This window comes from Talpa occidentalis, unplaced genomic scaffold (genome assembly GCF_014898055.3).
Source record: "Talpa occidentalis isolate TD23 unplaced genomic scaffold, MPIMG_talOcc4v2.1 talOcc4.6, whole genome shotgun sequence".
In the NCBI taxonomy this organism is placed as follows: Eukaryota; Metazoa; Chordata; class Mammalia; order Eulipotyphla; family Talpidae; genus Talpa; species Talpa occidentalis.
This window is the reverse complement of record NW_023604972.1, coordinates 74,633,643-74,643,617: the sequence shown is the minus strand read 5'-3', so window position 1 is coordinate 74,643,617 and position 9,975 is coordinate 74,633,643. Positions and strand designations below refer to the sequence as shown.

Sequence of the window (9,975 nt, the reverse complement as noted above, 5' to 3'; positions counted from 1 at the left end):
AGCAAACAAATAAATAAAGCATGCCTCTATAAAAAAAAAAAAAATGCAAAAGAAGAAACTAAAGTGAATTCAGTTTTTGAACTTACAATTTATGTAGTATATGACATCAAAATTATTATTATTTTTTTGTTAAAGATTTTTTTTTATTTATACAATAGCTGGGGTACAGGTCAGAGGCACAGGAGGGTGAGAGGATTCAGCAGAGACAGAGTGGGGAGCAGAACTGACAGACAGACCAAAAGCACTGCTGAGGGGAGCAGCGTGTGAGACAGAAATCTGCAACGCCATGTGGGAATCTCCCTGGCCAGCCGGGAATCGAACATACACTGCAAAGGCTACGGACAGTTTCACAGCGCTGTGCTCAACCTGCTGCACCACTGGGGAGGCCCAACATTATGTTCTATGAACTTTGGTATATCATATAAAAATAAATAATTTTCAGTAAGACAATTAACTATACACAGGTCTTCTTAAACTATGAAAATAGACTAGTCATTGTTTTTTATTTTAATTTGTTTTTTTTTATTTTTTTGTGTATGAATATGTATGCAAATAAACTGGAATTTGGGCCTCCCCTGGTGGCGCAGTGGTTGAACGCTAGGCTATGGAGCTGCCCACAGCCTCTGCAGCACCAGTTCGATCCCCCGCCACCAGTGAGAATCCCACATGGCGCGCAGACCTCTCGTGCTGCGCCCACTGCTCCCCTCAGCAATTCTGTTCCCTGCTCTGGCTCTGGTGAATTCTCTCACCCTCCCACGCTTCTGACTGTACCCAGTGCTTGTATTAATAAATAAATAAATCTTTAAAAAAATAAAAAATAAGCTGGAATTCCTCAATATATTTCCATTCGTGGTGCAAGCATTCCAACTGAGGGATAGACTAGTGAGACAGTGAGATGAATCTGTATTAAGATAATTAGGTCCTAATTCAGAGTTAAAGTTTTTAATGTCTCCAGAAGACATTAAGTTAATCAGAACCTGAAACACATTAAGCAGATTCAACCCTACAATTTTGCTTAACAGGCACATTCAGAGACAAGAATGATAGGAGAAATTTCATACATGCAGATGAGTACTTATGAACAACTCATGAAATAAATGCTATTTAGTTGGATAAGTCTTGAGATTCAACAGCCAATCTACTGGATGGTTGCCAAATTAACTGATAATTGCCTTAGGCTGAAACTAGCCATACTGTCTGCTACTGATAAGTACTTGAGAAACAACATTTTCATGATTGCATGCATCTCTATTAAATGAAACAAACCTGTAGAAATCACAGAAACATCAGAAACTAAAAAAATTGCTAATGCAAATTAGTCCTTTGTTAGAGAATATCTTTTTAAAACATAACTGAATTCAATTGAAAAGTGATATGCACAATTTTAGTCCATTTTATGCTTGAGTAATGTCTTTATTTACATATCTCATGCTTAGCCCGCACATGGATCCTAACTTGTGGCAGTGTGTATGGTTAAAAGAGTTTACAAGATAAACCATTGTTAACCCTTTGCATCCGGAAAAGTAATTGGTTTTGCCAAGGACCAGAATAAAATCGTTTGCAATGATTTCAGCTTCACTACTACTAAGGATTACACCTTTCTCTTGTGTTCTCAGAACACAAGTATAGTCAAAGTCTGTATATTTTGTCTAATATATATTTAGCTTTTATTATTATGAAAAAGTGTATAGACATAATTCTATTATCTTCAGTTCATGGGGTATTTCTCAGAAATGCAAACTTGTCACTTTAGTCAATTATTGGTCACCCATAGAAAATATTGTCAGTGTGTATTTTTATAAGTTAGAGAAGCAAAGATGAATCTTAAACTTTTTGGGGTGGAGTAAAAATAAACTTGTAGGGAAACTCAACGGACTATGGTCATTGTCAACTGGGGATTTGGTGGTGACTGCACTACGGTGGTGATATATGATTGGGGTTGAGGGTCCTAATGTTACCACAAGAAAACAATATAAAAAAGTTTAATCCTGATTTTTACTACCATACTGCCATGTTTCATGAGCAGTTTCACGGTGCAATGCCAATATTTGTTAGGTTTCTCTTGTATTAAATCATTGATTTTAAGTTTGAAAGAATAAGATGGAGGGCCTCCCTGGTTGTGCAAGGGGTTAAGCACCACACTATGAAGCAATACACAGCAGGAGTTTGATCCCCAGCTGGCCAGGAAGAAACCAGCATGGTGCAGCAGACCTCTCCTGTCTGGCTCACTGCTCCCTTCAGCAGTGTATTTCAGTCAGTCTGCCTGTTCTGTTCCCCGCTCTGTCTTTGGTGAGTCTTCTCACCTACCCCCAGCCCCCAGCATCTCTGGCCTGTGCCCCAGCTCTTGTATGCATGGGTGAATGGATCTTAAAAAAAAAAAAATAGTAAATATAAGTCAATTTAACTATAAGAAGACAGATTGAAATGCTATTTATAAAAGGGACACTTCAAATTTCCATGACTACAAATGGATATTAAAAATCTTGTTGGGCCTCCCCTGGTGGCGCAGTAGTTGAGTACTGGGCTGTGAAGCTGCCCACAGCCTCTGCAGCACAGGTTTGATCCCCGGCCACCTGTGACGATCCCACATGGCCCGCAGACCTCTCCTGCCGCTCCTGCTGCTCCCCTCAGCAGTGTATTTCTTCAGTCTACCTTTTCTGTTCCCCACTCTGGTGAATCCTCTCACCCTCCCGCACTTCTGACTGTACCCAGTGCTTGTATGAATAAATAAATAAATTAAAAAAAAAATAAAAATCTCGTTAATGCCTCCCTGGTAGTGCAAGGGGTTAAGACACAACCTATGAAGCTATCTATCCGCAGCCTCTGCAGCACGAATTTGGTCCCGGGCCGCGGAGGAACCTATATGGCGTAGCAGACCTCTCCAGTCTCACCTGCTGTTCCCTTCAGCAGTGTATTTCAGTCAATCTGCCTGTTGTGCTCCCCACTCTGTGTCTGGTGAATTCTATCACCTCCCATACCTCTGGCCTGTACCCCAGTTCTTGTATGCATAAATAAATAAATGTTTAAAAAATAATCTTGTTAAAATTTTGCCAGTATAGAATTTCTCACCTCAGTTATAGCTCTCCCACCAGCATAGCATACATTGTATTCTTCTCAGCCTTAGTCCATTGTGCACTACCTCTCCTCTCTTCTCACCTCTACCCTTCAACTCCTCGATGCCCCTGAACTTTGGTCAGATTTCAAGAGGTGGTTTTAAAGATCGTCTTTTGCTGACACTTTGTTTAATGTCTCTGTATTCTGCCTATAAGTGATACTATCCAGTATTTATCTTATTCCTTCTGGCTTCTTTCACTTAACATAATCCTTTCCAGCTTTATCCATATTGCCACAAGTGGCATGAGTTTATCTTTTAGATCACTGATTAACATTCCATTATGTATGTATACAATACCTTCTTGATCCAATCATCTGTTTTGGGGCACTTAGGTTGTTTCCATATCAGCTGTTGTGAATAGTGCTACAATAAAAATAGAAGTGTGAGTTTTCTTTTGGGTAGATACCTAGCAATGCAATTGCTGTATTATATGGTAGGTCCATTTTTGGTCTTTTGCTTCCTATAGGAAATGAACCTGTCTCTATTCCCACCAATGGTGTAAGCAGGTTTCTTCCCTCTACGCTCTGACCAGCACTTGTTAATGGTCTTTTTGATGTGGGCTATTTTCATTGTTGCGGGGTATTATCTCATTGTGTTTTTCATTTGCATTTACCTAATGATAAATGATAATGAGCATTTTTTTCCATTGTATGTTTTCTTTGAAAAAAGTGCCTATTTAGTTCTTCGGCCATTTTTTTTTATTTGGTTATATATTTTCTTTTTTTTTTTTAACATTTATTTAGGCATATAAGAACTTCTGTACAGGCCAGAAGTGTGGGGGTGTGAGAGGAGTCACTAGAGACAGAGTGGGGAGCAGAACAGGAGGATTGATTGAAATACACTGCTGAGGGGAGCAGTGGGCAAAACAGGAGAGGTCTGCTGCACCATGTGGGTTAGCTCCCTGGCAGGGATCAAACTCATACTGCAGTGCCTGCAGATACCTTTATATGCCGTGCCTTAACCCCTTGTGCCACCAAGGAGGCCCCTATGTGTTTTCTTTTCGTTGAGTGATAAGAGCTTTTTGGAGATCTTTGATATCAGACCCTTGTCATATGCATGGTCTGCATTATTTTGTCACAATCAATAGAGCGTCTCTTAATTTTGGCTATAGTCTCTTTTGCTTTGCAGAAGATTTTCAGTTCGATGAAGTGCTAATTGTTTATAATCTCTTTTGTTTTCCTTGATGTTGGGGATGTAGCCACAAAGATATCTCTAATGTGTATGCCATGGAGTATTTTGCCTTTGTCCCCATGTATTTCTCCATGAACATATTATTGGAGAGTGAGGAGATGCAAGCTTCCATTTTCTTGGGATGAGCAATAGATACACAGTGTACTTCATTAGCATAAATCAAATTAGTTTGAAACTTTTAACTTTGATAAGCAAATAATAGTAAGTTATGTTAACTCTGTGGTATATGATAAATTCATTGCATGATACAATAACAACGAGAGATAACAATAACAATGGAAAAGAAAATTACTAATTTTTGAATGAAAAATATGTTTTGCCTAAAATATTTTTTTAAAGATTTATTTATTTTTATACAAGAATCAGGGTACAGGCCAGATTCATGGGAGGTTTCACCAGAGACAGAGCGGGGAATAGAACAGGCAGACTGACGAAATACACTGCTGAGGGGAGCAGCGGGCGGGACAGGAGAGGTCTGCTGTGCCATGTGGGATTCTTGCCGGCCGGCCAGGATGGAACCTGAGCTGCAGAGGGTGTGGACAGCCTCACAGTATGGCACTCAACCGCCTGCACCACCAGGGAAGCCCTTTTGCCTAAAATATTTTTATTATTTTTAAAATTTATATTATTTTAAAAATGTTTCTTTATCAGAATAAAGAGAAAATATGGTTACTCTTGATCAGCTTCTTTAATTCTTAAAAACTCAAATTAAAATTTTAATGTCTTTGATAGTACTTTGGTTGTTATTTTATATTCATAGAAGTTAATCACCATAGGATATTATTATTATTATATAAATTTCAATCATCTCAGTTTATCTACATATTCATTACAGAACTCCTTATTACAACTTAAATATTTTTTAGTTGAAAATCATTTTACTTCACTTCCCAGCTCCCTTTAGCTTCCTTTAGTGAAATAACTAGTGGAAAATTAGAAGGGGGTAAAATATCTTTATTTCACTGTTACTTGAGAGATCAGTTTGTCAGCTTTACCACCTGACAGAAAAGGTTGTACTTTTCTGAACGTGATATGCTTATAAGAATTCGCTATGGAAAGTTCTCAGGAAGACAATTTGAGATGCAGCAAAGAAGTTAAACTGCATTAGAGTTGCAAGAATTGTCTCAGCAAGACCATCAGGGGCTTTGATCTGAAAAGGTGATTATAATTGACTCTTACCTAAGCAAGAAAAAAAAAAAAATGTTTATTTGTCAACCAGGCTTTTCCTGGTGTGGTAGTGTAAATTTGGACATGGCTGCTAACTTTAGCAGGCATTTTCTATTTAGTCTCAAACATGTATTATTTGAATATGTGGGAGAATAAAAACTTCAGTCTTGCCACGAGGATCCCTTGGGACAATCTACCATCATTGTCTTCTGTATCTGTTGTTCAGTTGAGTTATCATCAACATGTTCTTTTTCTCTTTCTTTGAAGATAATAAAACTTTTTCTTAAGCTTTCTTTAATATTTTCTCTTAGCAGTTTTTCTTTGAGAATGAACTGTTTCTAATTATCTTTTAAGTTACAAACTTTAAACATCTTCTAAAGATTTAGCAACAATTTTGAAAGATTTTCTTTTTCTATTCATTTGCTCTTTTTAGAATCTCAATTGCCCAGTCATTAATATTTGTATAATGTGCCATATATTTCTGAAACTTCATTCTCAAATTTTCAGTTTTGCTTTTTCCTCTTTAGTATGAATATTTTCTAGGTACCTTTAAGTTGACTAATTCTCCCTTCAGTTGTGTCCAATATAAGGTAAATCTACTAAGTTCTGACTTTCATTATTTATTTGATTCTAGTGAAAGTCTCCACCATTTTTCCATCATATATGTGTTTTTAATTGAGTTATATATTGTACCTGAAAAATTATAGATCTGAATGATGTCTTTCCCAAAAATCAGTAATTCAGAGAAGAGTTTCTCTCAACTCTGGCAGACAAAATGAGACAAATTCATTTTGATTTAATTAAAAATAGGATTAATAGAATTATTGTAAAATTTGCCTTCTTTCACATTTGAATCATCTTATTTCTGAAAATGAAGTTACCAGAGGTCCTTATGGATGTTTGTTCTACTATAGAGAAAACTGTACTTTATATATAATCCCAAAGTGCTTACTAAATAAATGGAATCTATACCATTGAAAATCTCTAGGAATCATTTATTGGGTTTTTCTTGTTATTATCATATCAAACCAAAGTCATAGTTATATTTTAACAATTTTCATCTTTCTCAGATATTTTGGGATTGGAAGTATTTCTTCTGTCTTTGTATTTGAGACAAACTCAATAACAAACATCACACTTAGATAACTTCCCCAATATAATCGCTTACCTTTCAATCATTTCTCACAACACCTTTGCATAAAATGTGTTGTCATGGAAACGTTACTCCTTCTGTGTTAATACATGAGAGGAAGAAGGCCGCTTCCGATTGCATCATTGCATGAGTTCTTGAATCTTGTTTCCACTATATTTTGCCCTACTTCCCTCTTTAATTATATGTCTATGATTTAACTGGCTTTTTTAAATTAACATGTTTGGGCAGTTAACTTTGTTAAAATAATGTTATTTTAAAAAGAACCAAAGACTTTATGGATAAAATAAGTGTACTGTTTTTCTGTATCTGCAAACCCACTGGGTTTTCTCTGTTTTAGATTGGCTAGGGCTGCAAGGCTCAATATTTCAAAAGTTTAATGGGGGAAATACAGCTTCTTGAAGTACATATTGCTCCTCTTTTCTGAACTAGCAGAATGGATTTTTTCTAAGACATCTTATTTTCATAACAGAGGTGGAGTTTCAGGCCTCCATGGCTGCGCAGGAGTTAAAGACAGCCCTATCAAGCTATTGCTAGCCACCGCAGCACGAATTCGATTACTGGTCAGCAAGGGAAAAACCCACATGGGGCAGCAGAACTCTCCTGGTTCACCTGGTGCCCCCCTCAGCAGTGTATTTCAGTGTATTTCACTAAGAGTGCTCCCCACTCTTCTCTGGTGAATTCTCTCACCCTCTGAACAAATGGCTTACACTGCAGTCCTTGTATGCATAAATAAATAAATCTTTTAAAAAACAAAACAAAAAACAGAGGTGGAGTTTGGAGAAAGCAAGTATAAATGCATATGTTATAGATATATATTAATTTTGTAAATAATATTAGAAAGGCATTTATTTTTTTAAAGATTTATTTATTTATGCATACAAGAATGGGGTACACACCAGAGGTGCAGAGGGTGGGAGGATTCACCAGAGACAGAGCGGGGAATAGAACAGGCAGAATGACTGAGATACACCGCTGAGGGGAGCAGCGGGCAAGTCAGGAGAGGTCTGCTGAGCCATGTGGCTTGCTCCCTGACCGGGGATCAAATTCGTACTACAGCAGCTGCTGTCAACTTCTTAGATTGTGTCTCAACCCCTTGCACCACAAGGAAGGCCCTAAATTTTTGATTGTAATATTTTCTTCTTACATTTTTGTGAATTTTTGGATAATAAATGATTTCTCCCTTCAGGTATGGTCATTTTAATCGTTCTGCCACCAATGCACCCATAGTTTGTTACTAGATTCCTTGTGTATGTTTTATTTTTTTTATTTTTTTTTTTTGATTTGAGGAGGATGAGGAAGATGACAATTTATTTATTTTTTTTTAAATAATACATTTTATTTTTATATTCCCCATACAATTGCAAGGGCCTTGTGTATGTTTTAAACCCTGCTATCAAAACTGCCTTCTGATACAAATCTCATGGCTAGATTAAAGACTAAGAAATCAAGCTCCACTAATTTAATGGGAAGAACTAGGAAATTACAGCATTACAAAAGTTCTGGATTTCAGGAGGATTAAAGAATGGATATCAATAATGATATCAATAATGACTTCATTTCCCTCATCTATTTGAAGAAACTGGTACTACAACAGTGTTCAGGCAAACAAAGTACATTGGGACTCTAATTTTGCATTCTGGAAAGATTTTTTTTTTATATAATCCTTATTCCATGAAACTACAAGTTGTGCATTTTCATATAAAATGATATTAATAACTAGAGATGTCGATGCAGTAAAATTAGTAGAAAAATAACATACAACCTAAAGACATTTAAAATTTATCTTGAATAATGTGCAAAATATGCATATTTTCTCACTAATTGAAAGCCAGTTTCAAATAATGAGAAGATACAATAAATATATTATTATTAACCTCTTTAATGACTTGTTTTTCCCTACTGTCCCCCTAAGATACTCTCATTATCTTTTGTTGTCATTTTTCCTAAACATATGTTGTCAGTACCAGGCTTACACCAGCAGGAGGACCTGGGGTGGTGGTTGCTTCCGCCCAAAGATGAGTCACTTCCGCCCAAAGCGGAAGCTGATGCAAGAGTAACCGGATGTTGAAAATCAACGTAAAGCGCATGCGCAGGCTTTCCGAGCGCTAGCCGCTCCCCAAGAATAAAGAGAGTTCCAGCAGCCATCCATGTGAGTAGAAGCATCTTTTCATCCCCAGCCCCTCCGCAGTGTTCCTGAACCCCGTCGGCCTGCAGGCAGGACCAGCAATATGTTAAATTTCCAAAATTGCTGCTATGAAGTTTGAAATGAGAATGCATCTTTATCATGCTTAGCAATTGCATTTCTATTTTAGATGCTATCGCTTCTTGGCCTTTTGGCTAAGATCAAGTGTACTATTTTAGATGCTAATAGCCATATTATGCTCTTGTTTATTTCACTTCATTTGAAAGTCTTGAACATGACAACATTATTTTTTGTGCTTGTGTTTCTGTGTATGTGTGTCTGGACATGCCCTTCATTGTCTCATGTCCCACCAAACAATTATATCAAGGTTATCCTATGTGCGGGAAGTAATGTAAGCTGCTACAATTCATAGTGAAACAAAAGGTCATAAAACAGGGGATCCTCTTGAAGGTCTTGATCTCCCAACATAATTTCAGCAAAAAAAAACTATTGAAATTAGTTCTTTAGACAAATGTTATAAATCACTATGCGTTAGGAGTAACACAAATAATTCACTTTAATTGAATCACTCTTGAAAAGTAAATGAAAAAGATACTTTTTTATATAAAAATTAAAAAAAAATTAAGTCATGCTAACTTTGCGTTTCAAATATCCATGGTTTTTTACATTTAAAAATGTGCTTTTAGAAGGGCCCTGCCCCTATAGAATACATTATAGATTTTTTAAAAAAGATTTATTTTATTTATTTATACAAGCACTGGGTAGAGTCACAAGCATGGGAGGGTGAGAGAATTCACCAGAGCCAGAGCAGGAACAGAACAGGAAGACTGAGTGAAATACACTGCTGAGGGGATCAGTGGGCGGCAGGAGAGGTCTGCTCGCCATGTGGATGCCTCACCGGAGGCCGGGGATCGAACCGGTGCTGCAGAGGCCGCAGGCAGTTTTGCAGCCCAGTGCTCAACCACTGCGCCTCCAGGGGAGGCCCAGATTTTTCAAAACATATTAAAAATAGAACTGCCATATGACCCAGTAATTCCATTCTCTGTATCTAAAATAAGGATGCAAAAACACATATTTGAAGGGATATATGCATCCCTGTATTTATTGTAACACTATTTACAATACCCAAGATATGAAAACAATCTAAATGCCGAAAAACAGATAAATGGATCATGAAGATGTGCCATAACTACACAGAGCAGAATA

General features: G+C 37.1%; 1 non-coding gene across 1 annotated transcript; it reads left to right on the top strand.

Annotated features, from left to right (window-relative positions):
- Window positions 1-8,943: 8,943 nt before the first annotated feature.
- Window positions 8,944-9,131, top strand: LOC119230263 (U2 spliceosomal RNA). Its single transcript, XR_005121715.1, has one exon. It is a non-coding gene; the product is annotated as a U2 spliceosomal RNA (small nuclear RNA).
- Window positions 9,132-9,975: the final 844 nt, after the last annotated feature.